Genomic DNA, 25,485 nt, shown 5'->3' with positions numbered 1-25,485 from the left:
AACTGCAAGGATGTCAGAGTCCAAGACTCGGTTTCCTGCCTTCCCTGTGTTATAGTATGGAGTGCGAGAAATGACCACCTAGAGACCGAATTGAGCCAAATTATGAGTCTTTCTAGCTGGCCAGCGACCACCCTCTGCCCTGTTAGGGTACAGGTACAGAGAATGGCCCTGAGCTGAAAAAACAGGAAGGTTTTATACTATCCTAAGTTAGAGCTACGTGACTTTAGGCACAGTGGTTGAAACATTATATCATCTTTTCTACAGCTGTGGGGTCTGGGACCAGCCTCGGACTGGACCCCTCCACCCCCATTTCGGTTACAATCTTTAAGCAAGCAGGTTTACAGAAGCAGATAGCACCAATTAAGGAACATTCTTTCAGGCATCAAGCAAGCACAATAAATTTCACGACAGGCAGCTGGAAAGTTTAAACAATTAGTTACAAGTTAATTGCTTTGTTTTATCTCTGCAGGGTACGTCTTTCCAGTTACAGACATAAGTCAAGCCGAACATACGTCACCTAGCGAGCAAACACAGGTTTAAATCATAGACTTAGGTCAAGCGGACATCGGTCATCTAGCGAGCAAGCGTGAGTTTTCCAGTGGGCCTTTACACCTTGGAGAAGGGATTCTCGCAGGAGATGCGACTCTGTCCTCCAGATACGGGCTGTATCCCCTTCTCCTGCAGTTTACTCAGGAACTCTGTAAAAGCAGATTCTCAAAACACAATTTTGAAAGAGAGAGATGTACATCTCTTTTCCGTCCATTAGCTCCTTTCAGAAGTCGTGCAAAACAGAACTCCTGCAGGGCGCCTGTTGGGGAGGGAACTCAGGGCACTGACCTTTCGCTGTTCCCGGGGAAACTGTGGCATTAGGTGTTTTCCTGCTATTTCGCAAGGCCGTCCCTTCCAGAGGCCTCCCTACGTAGGCACCATTGAGAGGACACCGCTGGCCACTGGTGATCAACTCCACCCTCTCCCCCTCCACCCTGGAGGTGGGGGTGGCTGAAAATCCCAGTCCTGCCTTGGTCCTTCTGGCGACCAGCCCCATCCTGAAGCCACCTAGGGCCCCCAGCCCCCAGACCCCAGCCCCCAGCCGTCTCACTCGCATAAGAAAGGAGCTCTTATCACTCCCAAGATTCAAAGGTTGAGAAGCTATCAGCCAGGGAGCACCAATGAAGACTGAATATGTATTTCACAATATCATAATTGCATTCCTGGAAAATTCAGCTTATATTAAAACTATAAAAAATACCCACTACTCGTAAAATGAAGTTAGGCTGTGGGTTCAGAGGGCCGTCAGCAGGATTCGCAGGCACAGCGAGGCCCCAGGGGACTGGAGAATTCTGCAGAGGGAGGGGCGGGACACCAGCCTCTCCCAGGCTGACCTCTGGTTGCCAATGGCAATCCCGTCACTGCCACGACCAGGAACATCCTGAAACTCCCCCTGGGGACACCTCACCCTGTTGATATCACGGCAACCCCCCCCCATTGCCCAGAGCTCCTGAGCCTTCTTGTGGGCATTAGTAAACCCCAGGAATGTTCTTGGGAAAACGGACCTTTTGTTCATGAAACCTGCTCCCGGAGGCAGAGACGAAGGCCACGCCCAGCATGTCTGAGAACAGCATTTCTGTTTGGGGGGAGGGGGCTTCCCTTGAATCTGGTCGGCCAGGGGGCCCCCCCGGGGGTGGGTGACGGGGCCAGGAGCAGGAGCCTCCGAAACGCTAAGTCATGTAGTGCAAAGCCCTGGGCAGGGTGGCCCCGGGATGGTTAATCCAGCAGCTCAGTGAGGGATTATTAACAGAGAAAAACCCCAAACTCTGTAAAATAATTTGAAGAGGCTTAGTCTGAGCCAATATGAGTGAGCACGGCCAGGGACCCACAAATCCAAGCAGCCCTGAGTAAGCGCTCCTGAGGTGGTTGGGTCACGGTTGGTTTTATACATTTTAGAGACACAAGAATTGCAGATAAAATCATAAATCAATGCATGAAAAGCACACATCGGTTTGCCTGAAAAGGCAGAACATTTCAAATTGGGGGCTTACAGGTTAGAGGCGGGTTCCGAGAGTCCTTGATTTGTGACTGGCTACAGAAATCAGCTTTGTCTAAAGGCTCGGCATCCGCAGAAAGGCAAGCTTGCTTTAAGGCAAGAATAGCTTGCTAATCAGAGCCCCAGCCGCAAATATGGACTCAGAATGACCTGTGAGCAAGTGGTGGCCTGCAGGCCAGTTTGCAGAAAAGAATAGGGTATAAGGATGTCCAACTGAGGCCGGGCACAGTGGCTCACGCCTGTAATCCTAACACTCTGGGAGCCCAAGGCGGGCAGATCATTTGAGCTCAGGAGTTCAAGACCAGCCTGAGCAAGAGCGAGACCCCGTCTCTACTAAAAAAAAATAGAAAGAAATTAGCTGGACAACTAAAAATATATATAGAAAAAATTAGCCGGGCATGGTGGCACATGCCTGTAGTCCCAGCTACTTGGGAGGCTGAGGCAGGAGGATCGCTGGAGCCCAGGAGTTTGAGGTTGCTGTGAGCGAGGCTGACGTCACGGCACTTTAGCCTGGGCAACAGAGTGAGACTCTGTCTCGAAAAAAAAAGGTTGTCTAATTGAGAACTCAGTTTTAGGGTATTTTGGGGTCCCCTTGTCCAAGAGGGGGTTCAGGCAGCGGGGTTGGGGACTTAGGATTTTATTTTTACACTATCGAGGACGGGGTCCCTTCCTCTCTGATCCACCATCCTTGGTGTCCACCTGGTGCCCCGGTGGCACATCCCGTGCACACAGGACCACGTCCCATGGCGATGGCTCTCGCCTGCCGCCTTCTGTGTAGGTTCCAGGAGTCCTCACACGCGGCGGGCTGGGCGAGGGTTCCCTCCCGGCCACGCTCAGGCCACACCTGCGGTGGCGTTGAGGACACTGCCATACTAGGGTCGTCCGGCTTGCTGGGCGTGTTTCATTCTGACGTCGAGACAGGAACTGGAGAGGTGGGGGGTGGGCACCGACCTCGAGTGCTATTAAATAACATTTCGATGCAGAATTGTGACAAACCAAAAGTGACTGCAGGAAAATCTGCAATGAAGGAAATATCAACATTTTAATAAAGACAACGTCTGACCTTGCTGCCAAGTGGCTCACCTCACCCACCTCACCCTGATCCCTGCCTTGTCTGAGCCTCTTTTTATTCAAAATCGTGGTATTTCTTTCATCATGATGTTTTCATTAATGCTGGTTTTTGAGACGTTGCATGAGTGTGTGACTTACTGTGAGGAGTGTCTGGAGCCCCTTGGGTCTGTGCCCTGGGTGCCCCCACGTGCCACACACCTGTCCCGGCGGAGTTTGCGCCTCAGCCTCAGGGGAGGGCTCAGTGCCCTCGGGCTGTGGCAGCCTGGGGTCTCAGGCACAGCTGTACCCACCCTCGCTCTCCCCCTTCCTCCCTCCCTCTTCCTCTCCCTGCTGCCCCCTCCCCCTTCCCGCTCATCCTGGGCAGCCGGGCTCTCCCTGGCCTCTCTTCACGCACGCAGACCCTCACTCCCCGTGGCAGGAAGCACGGCTGCCCCCAGGTCACCCCTGACCGTGGAGCCCCTTCCCCGGCAATGTGGAAGCGCCAAGGAAGGGCCACACTTGGTCCACTCGGGTCCTGGCCCGGCCTGGGGTGGATGCTGTGTGCACTACACCTGTCCCACAGACGCAGGGCCACACGTTCCCCTGGGCCGGGGGAGGGACGTTGTGGTCGACAGCCACATGCAGCCACCTGGGGTGAGGGTGTATTAGGGAAAGGGGTGTGGGAGAGCTGGGAGGGGAAGGACGAAGCCGCCAGTGCTCCTGGCCGCGCTCCACAGCGGCCCCTGGCTGTGCACCTACTTGCGGTGACGCTTTGGATTTCCTGGGGGGGGGGGTGGGGGGAGGACACTGCATGAGGTGCCTGTCCCATAGCCCAGGCCAGTGCAGGAGGGGCTCGGGCTGGGTTTGGACCCCGTGTGGTAGCAAGTTCACCGACAGCATCGAGTGCGGAGCAGGTTCTGGGCTCGTCCCCTGGTCCTTGCGGAAGACCCGAAGGTCCAGCCCCCACTGTGCCCAGCCCAGGAGTTCGCGCTCCACAGCGGGGTGATGGGAGCCAGTGAGGAACGTTGAGCAGGGCAGTCACCTGTCAGGGAAGCATCTGGGACGAGCTCTTTGGCTGCCAGTGTGGGGGGTGTGGGGGGTGTGGCAGAGAGAGCAGGAGGAGGCCTGGTCCTGGGCCAGGATTGCCCGGGGCCGGGCTGGGAGGTGGTGTGAGCGAGAGCACCAGGACTCTGGGCCTGGAGACAGCTGAGTGGGAACACTGCTGCGGTGGCTGCGGAAGTCACTTTGTTAATATCTCACGAGGAAACGGCTGACTGGATGAGTAACCGAGGGCGGCTGTGGGCGCTGGGAGAGGGCTGGCTCACGGAAAATTCTCAGCTGCTAATCTGCCTGGAGAAGGACCCAGGACTTCGAGCTGAAGACTGTTGCTGTGCAGGGCATTGTTCCGATTCCGCCCTTTCCTGGCGCCACCACCTGTCTGCCAAGAGGACACACCCAGGCCACCCGGGTCCACCCTGTGCTCTCGGGAGAGACTGCACATTCGGATCCTGGGCCGTCACACCAGGAGGCCCCCTTATCTGTGGGAGGCGCACGTGGTGTCCACCGCACTGGCAGCTGCAGATAATCTCCAGCACCCATGGCCCTGCAGACCCAGGCCTTGGGGAGATGCAGGGAGCTTGTGGTAGGGCCAAGGCACGGGGGAGCCAGAGAGGGTCTGGGAGAGCTTCCTAGAGGAGGTGGTGTTTGCACAGAGGGCAGGAGTATCAGCAAGTCTGCCTGCCACAGTGCAGTGAGTGCATGGTCATATCACATGCATGTGTGCGCACACACATGCACATGCTCACACACATGCACACATGTGTGTGCTCACACACATGCATGCACACATGTGCACACGTGTTCACACTCACATGTGCTCACATACATGCTCACACATGTGCATGTGCACACATGCTCGCATGCATGCACACAGGCACATATGTGCATGCGCACACATGCACACAAACACACATGAATGTACCCACACATGTATGTCTGCATGTACATGTGCACACATGCACACACATACATTCATGCATGCACACACGTGCACATACCTGCACATGAGTGACCTGCTGCCCCCTTCTCCACAGAAGTGGAGGGTGCTCCTCACAGTGATCTGCCCCCACAGCACTGTCCCCACTGCCCATGAGCACTGAGGGGGCCCAGGAGGCCTCCAGCCCAGCCAGGTGTAGGGTGAGGAGCGCTCCCTGCTGGCTGGGAGCGCTCACCCAGAGCCAGCATGGTGACAACCTCTGACCTCTGCCCCATCAATGGGCTAGTTCCCCAAATCAGAGGGTGAGGCTCCCTCTCTCCCAAGCCTTTTCCCTGCCTGGTGTGGTGCTCACATTGTCCCTAGACTGGCTTCTGTCGGCAGATCCCCCTCCCCGCCCCTCCCTGACCCCACCCATCTCTCAGCAGCACTGAGGAGGCACCAAGAGTGTGGACGGCAGAGCAGACCCAGCTCTTCACTCATAGCTGTGTAGCCTTGGGCCCATGACTCGACCTCTCTGTGCTCCAGATCCCTTGTCCCTAAGGATCAAGAGGCTTCCTTCCCTGTGTTCTTGGAGGAGGAAATACTTTGACACCTGGGATGCCCCCACCCATGACTCTGGGCACAGTCATTATTCCTGACTTCCTAAAGGTAGATGCACACCTTGTGCCGGGCCCTGTGCTTGCTCTTCTCACACTGGAGGTCCTTAGTCTGTGGAGCAGAGCCTGCTGGCCGGGGGTGGTCAGCATCGGGCTTGGAACCAGCGGACCTGACACTGCATGTCGGCCCGAGCTCTGGGCCGCAGCTGCCTGTGGGGATCAGAGGTGGACAGCTGGGGCCTGCCGCACATCCAGTGGGGGAGGCGGGCATGCACACGTGCACTGCACACACTCGTGCACACACCGCACACATGCAGATGAGTGCTATTACGGAGGTGTTTAGGACACACCAGGGGAAAGGAGAAGGATTCTTGGTGAAGTTTGAGCAAATGCTTCTGAGGCCAGGAAATCAAAAAGGTGTCCCAGGCAGAGGGCACAGGCTGTGCAAAGGCCCAGCGGCAGGGAAGCACCCGAGCATGGGCATAGCTGGAGCGGGAGCTGGCAGGGCAGATTGGAGCCCGGGGAGAGGGGCTTGGCCACCAGACTCAGGACATCAGATGAGACATGAGCAGTCCCAGCAGCCGCGGCAGGGAGAGGCCTGCACTCTGCTTCCACCAAGACCGTGTGACGGGAAATCTGCCAGGCTGCCTCTGGAGGCTGGGGGCAGTGTCCCCTGCTGTGACAGGGTACTGGGCTGCACGTCTGGGCCCTCTCCAGGGCTCCCCCTTGGCCGGTGCGGGCAGCGTGGACATGCCAGGCAGCATGAGGGTGGCATGTGCAGTGCACGGGTAACTTCCCGCACCCTGGCCCTGGGTGGAATGACAGCCAGGCGTGCCCTCGCTGGGCTCGGAGGTGCCCTGTGGCCTTGGGCCCAGTCACCTGAGGTAGCCACTCTTCACCACACACGTGCAGTGGCCTCTTCCCCTTCCTGGTCTCACGTCCCCACTCCCTGCTCTGCCCCCAAACACACTCCTTGCACGGGAACCTCTGCCTCAGCCTCTGCTGCTGTGGACTCAGCCCAAGAGCCCCTCCTAGCAGGAGGCAGGTGCCCTGGGTGCTGGGGCAGGGATGTAGGCACAGAGCCAGAGGCGTGGAGAGCCAGGGAGGCCACTGGACACAAAGGGTCTCAGTCCTCGGGGCCTGGCCCAGCCCCTACAGGGCCTCCTAGTCCCACTGTCAGGTGGGCCTCTCCCAGAGGCTGCCCCTACTATCACACCAGGGCTCAGGTGCTGCCTCTTCCCGGAAGCCTGCCTGATTGCACCGCCTCCACCTTGCGCTCCCCCAGCAGGTGTGCTGTGCACTGGTCCTTCCTGCCTTGGGTGGAGGTTTATGTGTCTGAGTTTGGGCTCCCCCAGACTCCCCCAGCAGTCTCCCTGCCTCTGGCCTCAGCTGGGACAGCCTGGGCTTCCCTGCCCTCCCCTACTTCCTGAGAACACTGTTCTTTTGTCAAACCCAGGGGCGCATCCTCTGCTCCCAGGGCATCCCGCAGAGCGAGGTCCTCCTCGGGGCTCCCCCGGGTGCCTGTGCCTCTGGCCAGCTCTGCTCCCCTGATAGCCACAGGCCTGGGCACAGCTGGGGGTGCGTTCTGGGTGCTTGTGACAGCAGAGGGCACTTCCCATTTCGAGGGCACACGTCCTTGACCAGAGGACAAGAGCATCCAATGTGGCAGGTGGGCGCGGGCAGGGGCTCTGCTGACCCCGGGGCACACGCTGTCCTCTCTTCCTGGCTGGCAGGCCGGTGTAGATGTGCTGGTGGGGCAGAGCAGAAAACCAATTAGCCATGGCCTCTTCCGGGCCCTGCCCCAGGGATTAAAAAGACAAAAGGAGACAGGGCGGGCACCCAGCTTGAGGGAGAATGCTGCCATTGTGCAGCTCCCGGGGGCACTCCTGCCCGCCCCCCTGCCCGCCCCCCTGCCCCAGGCCTGAGGAATAAGCTTCCGAATCCTCACCTGCACCCTGCTCTGCCCTGCCAGGGGCTTGCCTCACCTGGTCTCCACTCCCCCTCCGGCCACACCTGTGCCCATCAGGGCAGGTGCCTCAGCCCCTGCAGCTGCATGCCCTGCCCCAAGCCACCCCTCACCTTGTGGGCTCACCGGTGTTGCCCCTGGACCAATTCCAGTGGCCCGGGGTGGCCCTGGCTGCTCACCTGCCTGACTCCCTCATGGCCCATGGGCAGGAGGGCAGAGGCTGTGCCCAGCAGAGGCTGTGCCCATGAAGCCTGGCTAAGCTGCATGCGGTGCCTGCCTGCTGGTCAGCTGAGGGGCCAGTGGGTGGCTGCGTCTGCAAGAGCACTGCCCAGTAATTGGAAGAAAAAGCAATAGAGGGTCCCATAGTAGCTCAAAGCAGGGACTGATACCTGGTGGTACATGCTGTGTGTGGGGATTCTGCGTACCTAAGTGCTGTCAGCACATGTGTGTGCACATGTCAGTATATGTGCATGCACTGTGGGAGTGCATACATGCCACATGTGTGTGCAAGTGCTGTGGGCGTGTGTGCACGTCACACACGTTGTGTGTGTAAGCAGGTTTCATAGCCGGATTCATGGTGGTGCAAGCTGGGGCAGTCATAGCTCTGCCCCCAAATTTCCCTGGCTGGCCAGAGGGCTGGGTGGCCAAGCCCCCTTTGAGGCTAGTACTTTACCACTGGAATGTTCTGGGAGTCCCAGACGCTAAGCAGCTGTGTGATCCTGGCCCTGCCCTCCCCCTACCCTGCAAAGGCACTGCATTAGCACGAGGTCCTTAAAGTGTGGTTCTGGGAACAGCCTCTTGAAAGTCCCTGGACCCTGCTCCAAATGCAGATTCCTGGGCCTTCCCTGGGTCTCCTGGGTCAGAGCTTGTGGGAACAGGGCCCTGGAATCTGTATCTTAGCAAGTCCCCTTGGGTGACTCTGTACCTCCCGGGAGCTGCCCTGTGATCTGGGGTCCAGAATCTCAGAGACTCCCCTCCTGTGCGCTGGCTGTGAGTCCCTTGATGTCCCTGATCACAAGTGCCCTCACAACATGGGGCAGGCCCCTGTCTCCTCCTGGTACAGATGAGAAACTGAGGCAGAGTGTGGGCTAAGAGAGAGACAGGTCCACACTTGAAGGGCAGCCCCTGTGGATGACAAGGAAATGCCTTTCTATGCCACAGAGAAAAGTGTCTCCACCCCGCTGGAGCGACTGAACAGGCAGTCTTATGTGGTAGTGAGCTCCCTGTTACTGGAGGTATGCAAGAAGGGCCTGGACAGCCACCTGTCCCAGTGGGCCCCAGGACTTTCAGCATTGGGTAGAAAGGCCCTTTCAGTGTTCAAAACCAGTCTCCTGAGGCGCTACATGACGGGTGGTGGTTTGATTCTTGAACACGCTACACTCTCTGAGAAGGGGAGTGAGTCTGGAACTTGGAGCACCAGGCTGGCTCAGACCATCCGTGACAAAGGCAGCACAGGGTCCCTTTGGCATCTCCTCCAGGGGTTCCGGGCAGGACCGGGGGTCTGCACTTCCAGCGCACTCCAGGAGATGCCTGCGGGTGGGAACAGGACCTGGGAACCTGGGTGCCCAGGTGGCAGCCGGCCATCTCCACCATGTCAGGGGGAGCCTGGCCTCCATTTCTTGCCCACAGCCATGGGGAGCTCCTGGGGGCAGAGCCAGAGAGGGTGTCTGCTCTGAGCTGCCCATGGGGGCTCTCCGGGCACCCAGCCCTGGAACAGTGCTTGGTCCTCCTGCAAAAGATCTGCGCAGGGTCTGCTGAAGGACCAGCGTGTCTGTGGTCGGTCACCCAGGCACCAGCCTCCCAGAACAGCTCTCAGGCCGTGGGGCCCCTCGTGGAGCACAGAGCCGCACCCTGCACAGCGTCCCTCCCTGGTGGCTCATTGCCCACGGCTCAGCCTTCCACGATCTCTCTAGAGCGGAAGCGTGGAGGGCAGGGCCACCGGGAGGTGCTGCCCACCTGTGGGCCAGGGCTGCCCGGGCTGCAGGACCCCCAAACTTTCAGGCAACGAGACCTTGGCCCCGAGACTGAGCTAGGCTCCAGGCAGTCCGGGCCACCTGCTCTGGGCCCTCGCTACAGAGGGACAGGTCCCGGCCAGTCCCTGCCAAGGGCTCCGTGTCACTGTGGAACATTCCATGACAGCTGCCAGGCCCCAAAGCACAGGAGAAGTGCGTGGAGGACAGTGGCCGTGCAGGGTGGAGCCGCCTGGGTTTCCCGGATCCCTTGGGACTGAGAATGTGCCCACGGCATGTTCCGCGGGAAGGCCCTCGCCCGTCCCAGACACTCACTCGAGTCAGCCTTGAGGCAGGATGGGCCCGGGGGGACTGCAGGAAATCCCTGCACCCCTCCCCAAGGGCATGTGCGTCCGGAGAGGGGGCCTCATCGCCACCATGGGCAGGCGGGGAGGGGGCCAAGGGGGTGTCCCAGGGTGACTGGCACCCCCATTCGTGTCCGCCCAGACACTCCGACTGTGCCCTTAGCTGAAAACAGGTCTTGCAGATGTAACTGGGACCTAAGGTGAGGCCAGACTGGATTAAGGGGGACGCAATGTGACTAGTGTCCTTATGGGCAGAGAAACCACGGGGGGAGGCAGAGCCTGGCGATGCCACCGCGAGCCGAAGAGCGCGAGGCTGCCCAGGCCTGAACTCGGCAGGAAAGATCCTTCTTGGAGTCCCGGAGGCAGCACAGTGCGGCCCACGGACACCTGGCGTTTGGCCTTCTGGCCCCGGGCTGCGAGAGAATGAATTCCTGGTGCCCAAAGGGCCGGTTCGTGGTGACTTGTTACAAGCTCGGGAAAGACACGCAGGCAGGAGGGAGCAGTGTACCTGGGACATCAGGGCAGGAGACCACGTCCTCTGCGCTGCACCACACCACACCCCCTAAGCCCGATCGGATTTTTCCAAGACCCACTGGCCAGCCGGGCAAGATGGGGGGACGTGCTCTCTGTTGGGTTTGTTCCAGGAGGGAACCCAAAAAGTATGCACAGGACAGAATGTGGTTAATGCAAAACTTAGGCTTGTGAATCAACAGCCGCAGCAGCCTGGAGGGTCCCCAGAGGCTGTGAACCTAACAGACAGCAGCCACACTCCTTCCCCCTGATAAGGACAGAACTGCCCCCTTCCTTACCTCTGCAGGGTGAGACTGACCCACGGGTCCCAGAAATTGTTGTTTGAAAAAAAAAAATTATCCAGTGGCTGTTCTGGCCTAGGTACTCACTCTGCCCTGAGAAACCCTCTATAGAACCAAGGCTCTCGCCTCCCTCAGGGTGAACGCTGTTTGGCCTCCACCCATCTGCACCCAGGTGCCCAAAATAAACAGCGTTTTGCTACACGTGAGGCTTCGTGTGTCCCTCTCTCTCGGCTCCAGACCTAACAGTCTCCACCTTCAGAGTCAGACGTGGCCACAAATTGCCACCAGGAGACCTGCAGGAGGCAGTTCCTGGGGGCGGGGGCTGGACAGACGTGGGTCTGGGCCCCGGCTCGGCCCCTCCTGGCCCTGAGAGGGGAACCGGGGGGCTTGATCCCTCTGGGCCTCGGGTTCCTCATCTGTGAAATGGCGCCATGACACGGCTGTCCTGAGACGTGACCACAGGACGCCTGTAAGTGCTTAGCGTGAGGCTGGACACAGGGCCACCACTCCGTGTTTGTCATTATTCTTGCTGCTCTCCAACAAGGAAGTATCTGCCAAGCATTTAACCCAGTATCTTGTAACAGGATGTTTGATGCAATAATTCCTGTCCTATTGTCACTTCAGCCAAGGACCCAGAGGCTGAGGACAAAGTGCCAGGTGCCAAATCCGCACCTTCCGCAGCAGGACAGACCCCATGCAGGTGTTGTCCTGGGTGTGGCCTAAAGCTGGTCCGTAGCCGCTGCCCATCACCCACAGCCATTTCCTGTTGCTCAGAGATAAACTGCCCAAGGTTTCATGGTGCAAAAGAGCCATTTTATTAGAGCCCGGACAGGAATCAGGAGGGGCTTGGGCCAGGGGTCCAGCAGTGAGACCCAGGCTGGAGGTGGCCTCGGCCGAGATCACCAGCCGTACTCCGCTGGCAGGTGGCCCGGTGTGAGGGGTCAGGATGGCAGCACTCACGTCTGGCATGTTAGCGGGTGACCGACAGGCTGGGTCCGCCGGGGCTGTCGGCCGGAGCACGTCCACGCGGCTGTGCTCAGCGGTCAGACTGTGGCGGGAAGGCGAGGGGGCAGGCGCCAGTTCATGTTCTCACTCGTTCATCCAACCAGTATTTACTGGGCACCCACTCGGTGCCAGGCCCCGTCTTGGGGCCAGGGATACGTCAGTAATCAACAAAAGTCCTCCTCTGCGTGGATTTCATCTACGGGTGAAGCATCTAGAAGCAGGATTAACGACTCCGTGATACGTGATAATGAGAACAGAGCAACCGAGAGGAAATGAGATGTCGGAGGGGCCGTCAGAACTTTAGATCCCATGTCCTAACATGGCTCTTGGGCAAAACCCTCGCAGGTAAGGGAGCCGCGTCGTGGAGGAGCGCCCAGGCAGAGAGAACAGCAGGGGCAGAGGCCTTGAGGCAGGCGTGGGCCTGGGGTGTGGCAGCAGCCGCGGGCTGTGTAGACTGAGGACCTGGTGGCTGCGGAGACAGCAGTGAGGCTGCGGCAGCCACCAGGGCAGGTGGACGGCAGCCCGGAGCAGGTGGGACCACTGCGAGGGGGAGACGAGATCAGTTTCCGGCCAACAGGCAGAGCTGGCAGGCTTTACTGGCGGGCCAGGCTGGTGCCTGAGAAGAAGCGGGCCACCGCGGTGACCCACGTGGGGCAGGGACGGGGAAGCAGGCTGGGGGTGAGCTGGGCACCCCGTGGGCGCAGTGAGTCTGAGAAACGCCCAGCAGCAGACGCCCTCGAAGACGCAGCGGAGGCGGGTGGATGTCGCCAGGGCCCAGCAGTGAGCTCCAGCCGGAGATGGCCCCTAGACATAGGTGAAGACAGAATTTGCCTGATTGGAATGAGGGCACGAGAGGGAGAGCGGGGGGAGGGGTGGGCAGGCCTGTCCCTGTCCCCACCAGCTGGAGAAAGCCCCTGGCAAGGAAGGGCGTCAGCGGAGGGTGCAGAGGGCAGGTGGGTGGGGGCTGAGAGCCGCCACTGAGCTCCGCAGGGAGCGGAGCAGGGGGGCACCCAGGCGAGCCTCAGAAACCGTGGACTCCCAGAGGCACGCAGGCCTGGCCATGAGGCACCGGGCTCTCGACGTCCCGTGCGACGGGGCGGGGCCGGGGGCTGTCCTGGCAGGGGGTGCCCAGGCGCACGGCCCTGCTCCTTGGCTGTGCAGAGCTGCCGGGATTCGGCACCTGCTGGAGCCCGGGGGCTGCTCCACACAGCGAGGCTAATTACTGCTGCTGTCAGGCGGCTTCCTCGCAGCCTTTGAAGCCTTAAAAATAACTTGTACAAAATGAGTCACTTGATCTGCCTCGTCCCGCGCAGCAGGCTCGTCTAACCTCGCATCCCTGGGCACGGGGCGGGACCTCCTCATACACGGAGCTGCCGACTCCATGCCGTTCTCTGGAGGACAGGCCACAGTGGGGTGTTCCCCGTCCCTGTGCATTCTCTGTGGGCCACGCAGGGCCAGCCCTGCACATACACAGTCCTGTGCCCAGCTCTGGAGGGGCACCCATGAGTGCCAGGACTGGGGAGCCACTGATGGCGGCAGGTCCCTGCATCAGTCTCCAGGCCTGGAGCCCATGCCGGTCAGCCCAGGACACGGCCTCGCCTGTCCGGGGTGGCCCACTGGCCCCCAGCTGCACCGGGGTCTCACCCCAGCCGCCAGCCTCAGTCAAGGCCCGAGACCTCGCCACAGCCTCCAGGCCCCCTCTGGCCATGGCCTCAGCCCCCACTGTCCACGGCTCCGCTGAGTCCAGTTCCAGGCACGGGGCCCTCCCTGCAGCCCCCACAGACAGCACTTGCTCCGCAGCCCCTGTGAACCCACCGCCCTCCCCAGGGGAGCACTGAGGCCAGGTAGTCGCTGAGGTTCCTCTAGTTCCTCTTTGCCTCGGGGCCACGTGTGCCCAGGGGGAGGGTGTGGCAGGTGGGGCCAGGAGATGGGAAGGGGATTCACTTGTGCGGCCCCACCCCCAGTGTGATGTGCTGGGCACAGCACCTCTGGGCCTACCTGGCCTTGGGTGAGGTCACGAGGGTGTGGCCTTCACGGTGGGATCAGTGTCCTCATGAGGAGAGACACAGGGAGCTGCTCTCTCTCCTGCCACGTGAGGACACAGCGAGAAGGTGTCCGGGGACGGCCCTCGCCGGAAACCAGCCGTGCTGGCACCTGGTCTCAGACGTCCAGGCCCCAGAACTGTGAAGAAATGAATTTCTACCGCTGGGGCCGCTGATCGGTGGGGTTTGTCGTGGCAGTCCGGGCTGACGGAGTGGGCCTGGGCCGGGAGTGAGGTTCTGCCCTGGCAAACACCTGCGGCTGCCAAGCAGCCTGGGCCGGGGCAGCGGGAGGCCCGGGCAGTGGTACACATGAGAGACACACGGTTAGGGGGCTCTGGGCTCAGGTGGACACGAGGCACGTGTTGCTGAAGCTGAGGAGAGGTGGTGCTTGCTAGACAGCGGCAAAGGACTGCGGAGCTCTGTGTTTGTGTCCGTGTTTTGTGGACGATTGAACTTGGGAGCAATGAAACCGGGTACTTGGCTGAGGAGGTTCCCGAGCACCGTGTGGAAGGAAGCTGCATTCCTTCTGAGGGCTCGCCGGAAAGCGCAAGGGGGGAGAGGGGGATTGAAAACGGAATCGTTAACCAAAAACCCAGAACTTGAGGATTTGGAAGAGTCTTAGCCTGTCCATGTCGCAAAACATGAGGAAGCTTGTCCCGAGGAAGACACGAGGATGTGGCTCAGTCTACACCTAATAAAGAGCCGAGACACGGACCCGCCGGGCAGGGCAGCGGGACGGGAACACGGACCCGGGCAGGGCAGTGGAATCAGAACACGGACCCGGGCAGGGGCCACATGACACTGGTGACCTCTGTATGTGCCAGACATGACGTCTTTCCTTGGTTCATTTATTCCTTTGTCCCCTAATAGCTGCTGCCAAAGTATTCACAGCACGCCAGACCACAGGCGGGTGCCGGGACAGCGTGGTGAGGCGTCAGACCTGTCCCCCAAACCTGGCCTCTCTAGGCCTCAGTTTCCCCACCTGTGATGGGAGTGGGCTGGATGAGGAGTCCTGGGGGGCTCCCAGCCATGCTCCCCCGAGGGCCAGGACATTAAATGTAATAGGGGTCCCAGACCAGCACCCAGTATTCAGGCCAGACCGCAGCTCCTCCTGGGGAGAAGGGCAGGCCCTGGGGGCAACCCGGACACCAGTGTCTAGCCGGAGCTGGGTTCCAGAGGTGCTTCATAAATGCCACACGCAACTGCACACACTGAGGCCACATCCACACCGCCCGGCACTGAGGGCACCACGGGCACCACTTGCTTATCCACTGAGCCCCCCGGGGTAGGTACAACTGCTCCCACTGCACAGATGGGAAGCAGAGGCTCCGAGGTCTGGGGACCAGCCTGGGCCACAGCCACAAAACCACAGAGGCAAGATGGGAACGCTCTTGGCCCGGGTCTGACAGTTTCACAGCCCATGTGAATTTCACTGTGTGCCCGTCCTGCGCGTGTCCCCGCGGTGCAGGAGCAGGTAGAGCCTCCTCCGCACATGGTGGAAAAGGGAGCCAGCGCCCGAGACCCTCCACCACTGGCTGGACCCCCCTCAGAGAGGACAGCTCGGGCTGAGGGAGCCGTCACCCCTGGCTGGGCCACAGCCAGAGTCAGCTCTGTTCACCCAACACTGGCCCCAGAGGGAGCGGCCCCAGTGGCTGCTGGGGACAGAGGGGGCTGGGCAAGCAGTCCTCCCAGTGGGCTGAGGGAGAACAGGACAGGCTAGTGCTGGTCTGGCAATCCGGGAGGTCTGCAGGAGGAGGCACCAAGGGAGGATGGGCACAGCAGCGGACAGGGCAGGCTCCATCCTGGCTCCAGTGGCCCATGGACACAGGTGCTCAGGACGCCCATGAGGCTTTCATGCTCCACGTGGGTGCATTCGATTCTCGCTATAACCCCCAGGCTATGCGAGAGGTCATGGCGCCTCAGCCCCCCTTCCAGTCAAAGCAACAGGCAGAGAGCTGGAAGGGCAGAGCTAAGGCTTCGGCTGTGCAGAAACGAGCAAGGTGGCACGTCAGTGTAAGGGCCCAGGACTCTGGGCTCCAAGGCAGCGTTTGGAGCCTGCAGCTACCCTGAAGGTGGGCATCACCACACCCCTGTGTGGTAAGGAGGAAGCTCAGGGAGGTTGGGAGACACACCCAGGCCATGCCCCCCGGCCTTGACCCCACCGGGACTCACACTGCCTCCCAGGGCGGCATTAGCAAGGTCGGGGCCGGTGGCCTCCCCACATGCAGTGGGAGCTCCACCGGCTCTGACGTCCTCAGTTCCCACCCTGTCCCCAGCCTCAGCCTCCTCACCTGGCACTGGAAGTCGGCAGTCCCCACAGAATGACCCGGCACACAGCAGAAGCCTCGAGCTGGGGCTGCGCTCCTATCCCGGCTGGGCCTGTGTTCGAGTTCTGCTGCCACTTGCTCGCCACGTGTGACCGCTGTAGTTTGGATGTTTGTCCCTCCAAACCTCGTGTTGGACTCGATCCCACATGCTGGAGGCTGCCTGGAGGGAGGTGCTTGGGTCATGGGGGCGGATCCCTTGTGGATGGATTAATGCCCTCCCAGGGGGGTGGGCTACCCCTGTTAGTTCCCTGGCACCCACAGCCTCCTCCCGCGCCTGGAGTCTCTGCACAAGCCACTCCCCTCCGCCTCCCGCTGTGCTCTCAGGCCCTGCTTCCCGCACCGGGAGCCCAACAGCCTCTCTTCTTTGCAAACTGGGCAGCCCAGGGTGTTCCTCTCCAGCAACACGGACAGACCCAGAGGCGACCTTGGGAAAGCCCTCAACCCCTCAGCCCCATTCCCAGATCTGTCCAGATCCACTTGAGGTCCCCTCTCTGCTTCAAGTGGTGGTGACTCACAAGAGTCCCTGGAAATGGACATGGGGGGCTCACTCGTGGGACAGTGTCTCAGACCCAGACACGGTGGGCAGGACCCCGTCAGCAAGCGAGCGCCCTCGGCCCCACCAGGTTTGAGGAGTGAGATCCCAGCGGCCTTGTCACTCCCCCACTCAGCGCCCTCCATGGCTCCCAGTCACCTAATCCCAAGAGGCTCAGCCTGGCAGCCACACGCCCACCTGGCAGGGCCACCCCACATGCCTCTGCCCCACCCTCGGCCCCTGTGCTGCATCTCCTGGCCCTGGCATGCTCTGACCCGGGTGACTCGTGCCTGCCACTGGAACACCCTTCCCTCCTGCCTCCACCACCCTTCGAAGCTGCCTGCGAGACCCCAGCCCCTCCACGCAGGCCCTGTCCCGCCCGCTGCATGGTGAGCTGGGACGGGGGAGTCCGGCGGCAAACAGCAGGCATCCTGGGTGCAGGCACCGTGTGCACGTGGCCACCACACCTCACCCTCGGCACACCTGTGAGGTCCGTCAGCCCATTTCCTGATGGGGGAATAGAGGCCGAGAGAGGTGAGGATGCTTGCCCCCGGCCCCAGGGAGGACACGGCAGAGCCGGATAAAAACCAGGGTCACTGATTCCAGGACCTGAGCTCTCAGCCCCTTCACTCCCAGCGGGCTGGTCTAGCCGCACCCCCAGCACTCCCGCCCAGGCTCACGGGCCTATTTGACCCACTCGTTGGTGGCGCCTGGATTTGCGCCTCCAGACTGCGAGTCACCTGGAATGTTGGGCGTATTACCTGGCTGTCTCCATGTGCTGGTCTAACAAGCCACTTAAATAAGCCAAACCTGTTAATTCCCAGCCCCAAACCTGCTCCTTCTAGCCTTCCCGTCTCAGCTGACGGCAAATCCACTCCTCTTCCTCTTGGGGCCACCCTAAATCCCCCCAGCCCTGCTCTTCCAAGCTGTTGGTGAACCCCACTGGCTCTGCCCCTTGGTCTGAGCCACCACCCCTGAGCACCCGCAGCAGACGTCTCTCTGGTCCCCTGTCTGCCCTTATCAACTCTTCTACAGCCCCAGGGCGATCCCCTGAGCACGGCAAAACTTGTCACTCCTCTGCTCAGAACCTTCCAGTGAGCTCCATCTCTCTCAGAGTCAAGTCCCAAGTCCCCACCCCGGCCTGCAAGATCCCGGGACCTGACCTCCTGCTCCCTGCTCTCCTCGTCTTGTCAGCCCTCCTGGCGATTCCTTGACTGCCCAGCAGCTTCTGCCCTGGGGCCTTTGCACGTCAACTCCCTGTGTCTGGAACTGTCCCGGAAGTTGTCACGACTCAACCACCACTTCCTTGAGTTCTCTGCTCCAGTGACCCCGTCTGACCCCAGTATAGAATGATGCCTCGTTCTCTACCACCCTTGCCCTACGTTAGTTTTCTCCTTCGTTTTTAGCACCTCCTGGCACACATATTTTGGGTTGACTGCCAGTCTCTCCCGCTGGGACGGAAACTCTAGGGTGTGGGTGCTGGCACTTTGGTTTCCTGCTCTCCTCCCATGCCCAGAGCACCAGGCTCGTAGCATCTCTCAGTGAACACCCTGGAACCGTCTGCCTGCCCACCCACCCACCAAATGCCTCCCGAGGGTCTCCTCGCCAGACACCATGGCGAGCGCTAGGACCAATGACTTAGTGACATTTCATGTCACGGTCGAAGTTTGCATCAGGGATACATCTCCAGGGTGACAAAAAGATCAGTGAAATTCATCCTCAAGGACCCAGATTAAATTTAAATGGGAAAGCACTATTTATCCAACCCAGGAAAACATTTATATAAACGTGCTTATATAATGCATTAAAACGCCCAGAAAAGCTACTCGTGCGGTCTCATTCGTATTTCTCACGCGGAACGCAGCGTATGCTAAAACCACTTAAATCCGCTCTGAACCTCTGTCTCTCAAAGCTCTGAGATTAATCCTACACGCTTTTCCCCTTAAAAAATATGTCCTTTCTTTGTTTCACTCCTAAGTGGCTGGAGGTTTTGCAATCGCAAAATGAAGCCATCGCAGGGGGTGGTGAGCCCAGATCTTTATGAAAAACACCCTTATTTTATTTTTCTCAAATTTGCAAGGACTTATTGGTCTCTGTGGGGGAGATGGCAGAGCCTGGAGGGTCAATCCGATTAGTCGGTAATCTGCCCTCGCTGGAGCCAAGCGCAGGGGCCCCTGTCGGTCTGCGCGGAGCTCCCGGGCGAGGCTTTGTCCCCGCCTGCAGCTCAGAGCTTCCTCAGCCAGCGTCTTCCATGGAGTCCTTTGTTCTCTAAATAGCATGTGACTGACAACTTATTCCTTCAGGTTGAAAAATAGTTAAGTGAACTAGACATTCTCAGAAAACCCACATTTGAATTGGGGAGTGGTAATTTAAATGCTGGAAGAGAAAGCACTTTGAATTAAAAAAATGATAGAATATGTATTTTTTTCTTTTTCTTTTGTATTTTGGAAGTGGATGACAGAAAATCAGTGAATTTTTAAAAACATGAAATTGTTTAAAAAATATATCATATTATGTGTGACAAATTGCACGGTCCCTGGTTGCATCAGGTTTTATTTGGGGGGGAATTTTCCGGAATCATAAATCTCTCGTCTTCCCACTCACTCGTCAGCACTTCCTGCTGGCAGAGGGAAATGTTCTCCTGGGGTCACCCCGTACCTCCCTTGCATGGGGATCCTGAATTCTTTGTTGGCAACCTGTGTATGTGTCCCCAAGAAAAATGCGGACAGTACTTGTTTAAAAAGAATCCAGAGGGTGTAATTGACACAAGCTTCATTTGAGCGGATGATGGGTCAGGTTAATTAGAAAGAAAAGTTAATCTTGGGTTACATCAATAGGAGCAGAGAGTCCAGACTAAGGGAGGTGATGGTTCTACTGCATTCTGTGTTGATCCTATCATGCAGTATTGTCGTTGGTTCAGGGTCTCTTCAGGCAACCTGGATCTTGGCAGATTAGATTGGGCTTACTAGCAGTGACCGGGTCCTTAGAGGAACGTATGAAGGACTCAGGGCTGCTTCACCCAGAGAATAGGCTCTGGGGCCTGGGCACTGTCTGCAGATTTCTGAAGGGCTCTCGTAGGGGACAGGGAGTGGGTTCTATGTGGCGCTGTGGCAAGAGTCAGGACCACTCGGGGATACCATGAGTGTCTACCACCGCCCAACACACACCCCCAAAACTTGGTAGTACAAGACAACAGTCTCTCCTACATCTTCGGTTGTGGGTTGACTGGGTACGGCTAGGAGTGTCTTGCTGGGGTCTCGCCCATGGGTGCAGTCAGATGTCATCTCGGGGTGCCGTCACCTGCAGGCTTGCCTGGGGTGACATCTGGGTTGGTCACTCGCACACTGGCAGTTGACACTGACTGTTGGTTGAAGGCTCAGTTGGGGCCATTGATCACGGAGCCTACAAGTGGCCTCTGCACGTGGCTCCAGCTTCGCCCGGATGGTGGCGGGAGGAGGGTTCCAAGACGCCCAGGTGTAGGTCCGCCTGGGCTGCCAGGGCCAAGCACCGCAGACTCAGCGGCAGAAATGACAGGCGCTATCTGCCTGGCAGCGCTGGGGGCCGGAAATCAAGATGGTGTCCATGGGGTGTCCGAGGTCAGTCACCAAGACTGGTTTCTCCCGCCCTCCTCCTCGGCTGCACACGGTCCTCTCCCTGTGGCTGGGGGCCGTCCCTCAGCTGTGTCTGTCCTAAGGTCTGCTCCTTAGAGGACTCTGGGCAGGTTGGGTCAGGGGCACCCTCGCAGCCTCACTCTGCCTCAGTCACTCCTTCCAAGGCCCCATCTCCTCCACACCGAGGTCCCAGGGGTCAGGACTCCAAGGTGGAGAATTTGGGGGAGGACAGGAGGGAGCACGTTTCCTCAGGAGGAAGGAAAAGGGCCCACCCCAGCGTCCACAGGCCCAGAGCCCTCACAGGGCGCCCCAGGGGCCCGTGGGCTGCGGAACACGCGGTCCCCACAGAGGCCACGCGGCACGTGTTCTGCGCGCTCACAGCAGCCTCCTGCCCAGGTGCACCCGCAGCTCTGCGGGGAGACAAGGAGAGGCACCAGCGTGTGCTGCTCAGGCCAGGCTTCGCCACCAAGTGAATTACTGCAGACAGCAATGAAAGGGTGCGACTCCCGAGGCCGCCAGAGCTGCGAGGATGAGAACTTGGACCTGTAGCAAAAAGCCCGGGAGGTCGAGTTCTGAGCACGCTGTTGGTGCCCAGGGCAGTGAGAAGGTGACTCACGTCGTGCTCCAGGCTGCAGCTCTCTAGGAGGGAAGGACAGAGCCAGCAGCGAGACCCCGTGGCCTCCCCTGCCCCCAGAACCCGGAACCAGGGACAAAGGTGTTGCTTTGCAAATGCCGGAGGAATGCCGGGAGCCGCTGCTATTCTCTGACTGCCTGTGGGTGTCTATTTGATAAAACTAAGTGCTGTTTTCTGGGCTTGGCGTTCGTAACCTCCCCCGAAGAGGCTTGTTTATTGTGGAAGCAGGTGTGCAGGTGCCTCCCTGGCTCTGCGCTGCTGCCGCTGGCAGGTGGGGAGGGGAGTCGGCCCGGGGCGGCTGGCACCCGGGAAGCGAGGGCTCAGGAGCTGCAGGGTGCCCCCCAGCCGCGGCCACACTCTGCCTGCGATGCTGGTGAGTTGCCCTCCCCCTCTGGGGTTTGGCGTCCCCTCTGTAGGACAGAGGATAAGAATAAAAGTAACATAAAAACTGTCCTCTCTGGGTTGTTCCAGGGTGAAAAGAGATGGTACGGAAATGTGAAGAACATTCTGGTAGCCAAGACCCCCCATCCCCCCACCACAGGACTCCAGGAGGGAGGGAGGGGCTCTGTGTCACCGTCCCCACTGCCGGGCCAAGCAGCGTGGCCGGTGGAGAGTGCAAGGATGTGGGCCCTCCGTCCCCCTGGAGAAGTTTAAGTCCGTCTCGAAAGTGGGGTGTCTTTGTAGGAAGCACACTCAGCCACCCCTGCTAGCATTACCAGATAAAATAAGGGAAGCCCGCAACAAATAATCTTTTAGTATAAGTATTTCTTAACATTGCATGGGACGTACTTATACCAGAATCTAGCCATTGTTTATCTGAAATTGACATTTAACTCGGCACCGGCACCGCAGGTTCTTATCTGCTGACTCTGCCCACCCATAGTCCAGGCAGGAGCTCAGGGGGCTGGCAGGCTCAGCCTCTGGCTGCCACAGTCCTGTGCCAAGCAGGTCTCGATCCCAGTGGGCAGTGGGAAGGCAACGTCATCCCAGATAGCTCCTGCCGTCTGGACTAAATCAGAATTCAAAGGTTGAGCACAGAGTTTGGGGCGAGATGAGTCCTGGGTCAGCGGCTTTGGCTGGGGGTCTTTGGGCAGGTCTTCACCCTCTCCGGGCCTCGGTTTCCTCGTCTGTGAGGAGAAGGTGCTGACCTCATGGAGTACAGCCAGGATAAGCAGTGACACCGGGAGGACCCAGCGGAAATCAGCCAAGATGTCACGAGCCCTCGGCAGGATCCTCCTGGAGGTTAACAAAGTCACGTGTGGGTAATCACTAAACCCGGTTTTGAATTGTCACCTCCAGCAGAGAATGACATTTATTATGCGTCGTTGATGCGGCAGCTCCCCAGTTTCAGGCGCCAAGCATCTTCGGCTCCTGGTCGTCTTTTTAACCCGCTCTTCCCCCGAGACTCATTCTCGCAGGCCCCGGCAGCCTGACGCTGACCGACTGCCGGGAGCACACACGGAGGCTGCCGCGAGCAAGCCGGAGGCGGCTGTCCTCCCAACGCAGATGGTCTCCTGCCCTCCAGGCCAGAGTCCTGCCTGGGGGCCCTTGACCCTTCCGGGGGTCCCACTCAGGGGAGGCGGGGCGCAGCCCCCGGAGCCCCCACTGCTGGGGTTACCTGTCGGTGACGTAGCCGCAGGGCCACAGCGCAGCGCAGCAGCACGATGCCTGCCACCCACGAGAGTTCCAGGCCCCGTGAACATGTTTGCCTTTCTTAGAACCAGAAGAATAAAATGAACGTTTAGTCTTTGTATATTTAATTTTCACACTCTATTTTATGTTTTAGTATGCAATACTAATACACACATCTTTCTCACCCATTCGTTTATCCCAGGACACCCTGGGACGTGCAGAGCCGGTCCCTGCGGAGCTCCCAGCAGGGATGCGGGAAGGAGCGACCCAATGCCACCCTCTCAACAGACCCCTTCCCCTTGCTGCTGTGGTGTCGGGGGAGACGCCCGTCCTGCGCAGCACGTTGAGCTGTCGGCGAACTGCCCGTGGGAGCCTCTCTCCCCCGGGGGTTAACCACGCGTCAGCTCTGACGTTCCCCCATCGCACTCCTATCCGCACTTCACGTCCGCACAGTTCCAAGGTGCCCACGATGCCCTTGCACTGTACACACGCACGTGGGTGGCCTGCATCAGTGTGGGTCTGGGGGCTACGTCGCAGGTCTGAAGCGGAGGCAGGGCCTGGGCCAGTGTCTGCCGTGATGCCGTCCACTCTGCGCCTCTGTCTGCTCCTGGGAGGTGGGTCTGGTGTGCACGGGCACCCGGGTAGCTGGCCGGGTGGGGCGAGTGCTTGGCTGGCCACGTGGGGTCAGAGCGGAGGGCCCCGGGAGGCTCCTCCCTAATGGGAGCTCACTGGCTGCTGCTCTCGACACATCTCCTCTTCAGGGAGCCTCAATTTCCTCCTTTCCAAACGGAGTAATAGTGCAGACTGTGCTGGAATATTTTTCTGCACCTTGAGAGCGCCCGGGCCTGGCCCTTCAAGAAGTCCGACGTTTCCTCCTATCTCTATTTTCCTGGGTTGGTCAAGCCACTGCTCTGTCTGGATGCCCCCCTCCCTCCTCTCCTGGCTCAGGGAGCATTTCTGGAGAGAAAGATAAGAGGTCTTTGCTCAGGAAGAGGGTCCCAACATTTGAGAACAGAAAGGACATCCCCGGGAAGCCTGTGTCTGAGTCAGCAAGTGGCCCTGATGGTAAAAGTAGGGAGGAAAAAGGAGTCACTGAGGGCTTCCTGGATGAGGCGGGCTTCTCAGCTTTGGAGTGGGATAGAAGAGAGCAGTCTCACGGTAACCAGTCCAAGAATTTCATATGAAGCTGGAATGGTCTCCAAAGCTCTGATTGGCACATTCGAAACCGATTTTGCCAAGATCAAGTGCCCAGGGATTGTAATACATGTCTGTAAAGATAAATGTTCGTGAGTAATTCACAAAGCCATCATCATTCATCCAGTCCCTGAAGGTCTGACTGCAGGGGTGGGGGTGAGGGGTCCCACAGACCTGTGTGCACAACTGGTGACCACAACCCCAGCTCAGGCCGTCCCATCAGGGAAAGTCTCTAATTACCTCCAGACCCTGGCCTGGCTAGAGCCCAGTGGCTCTTGTAAGCAAAACGGATTTGTCTAGAGACGAGAGATGCTGGACAGCTTGCGCCCCTGGCACCGGTCTGACCTGAGTGGGTATTAAGCGGATGCATAATTTATGATACAGCCTGAACGGTGGCAGCTGTCTGAGCCCCCCACAGCAGGACGAGAGGCTGGAATCACGGAGCATCTCCAAGCCAGGAGCCCGAAATCCAATTTCCAACCTGTCCTAAGGACTAAAAGCTTTCTGTAAACAGCCACAGCAAGTTCTCAGATCCAATTAGCCACCACCGGGTGCCAAGAGCAGGGAGGAAGCCAGGCCACTGACAGCCCAGTGGCCTCGGGCCCGGGCAGCAGAGTGTGGACCAGCACACGGAGGTGGGAGCCCCGGCTCTGCTCCACCAGCCTGCCGTGAGCAGCCAGCACCCCGAACCCTGCCCGCACCCCAACCTTCCCGTCCTGTCCCCCAGACACAGGCCCCGGGCCCTGGTGCCTGTCAGCCTGGCACTCCTGGTCACACCTTCCACCACTAACTGCTTCTCCCTCACCTGCTGCAGACTCGGTTCTCCCAGCTCCTGGGCCTGGCCACCTGGCCTGGCTGCCAGCCCTCCTCTCTCCCCCACTTGCCCAGGGAATTTCTTGGAAGAGCAGCCCACCTGTGTGGTCTTCCTGTCTCCCCTCTGCCAGGCACTTTGAACCTGGCCCCCACCCACCGGAGCCCAGTCTCCCAGCCCGAATCCCAGGGGTGCTTCTCGCCAGCTTTTTGGGCCTCTGGGCAAAGGTGCCCTGCAGCCCCTGCTGGCCCCGGGACAGGGAGAAGTTCCAGTCCACTAAGCTCTCGGGATCTCTCTGCCCTGGGGTGTTTCTCTCCCTTCCAATTGCATCTGCCTCAGGCTTCAGCAGATGCAGCTGAACCCCAGCTCCTCCAGCCCTGGCCCTTCCCCAGCGCTCCTGTCTCGGACAGTCCCTGGAGCCAACTGAAGGCCCCTGCAGAGGCGTCGCTAGAAAGCCGCCTTTTCCGAAGTCGTCCCACAGAACACAGTCCTGGGTGCAGTTGATCAGTATGACACACACATGCACATGCACACACACGTAGGTGTGAGCACACGCATGAGAGCGCACATGTCCATGGGCAATCGTGTGGGGAAATGGTCTCCTGGGATTCAGAGGTGCATTAGCATAGTAAAGGCTCTGAGAAGTCTGACGATTCGCTGCAACTGCTTAACTTGGTTTAACCCAGAATTTTCCACCTTATCCAATGCAAATGCCTCTTTCATGCCACGTTTATCAGCATCCTGAGGAAGAGTGTCCTCTGAGACTCCAGTTTAGGAAATTATTTTACAGATGTGATGTAGACTGGGCTGACCCACTTAGCAAGTCGAGGCTGCAGTCTTGATAGAAAACATCATGTTTCTACCTACCTATGCATCGTGTTTGTTTGGTGCTGGGCACTGTTCGAAGCGCTTCACATAT

The sequence above is a fragment of the Eulemur rufifrons genome, chromosome 20 (genome assembly GCF_041146395.1).
Source record: "Eulemur rufifrons isolate Redbay chromosome 20, OSU_ERuf_1, whole genome shotgun sequence".
Classification (NCBI taxonomy): Eukaryota; Metazoa; Chordata; class Mammalia; order Primates; family Lemuridae; genus Eulemur; species Eulemur rufifrons.
Note: the sequence above shows the minus strand (reverse complement) of the source record.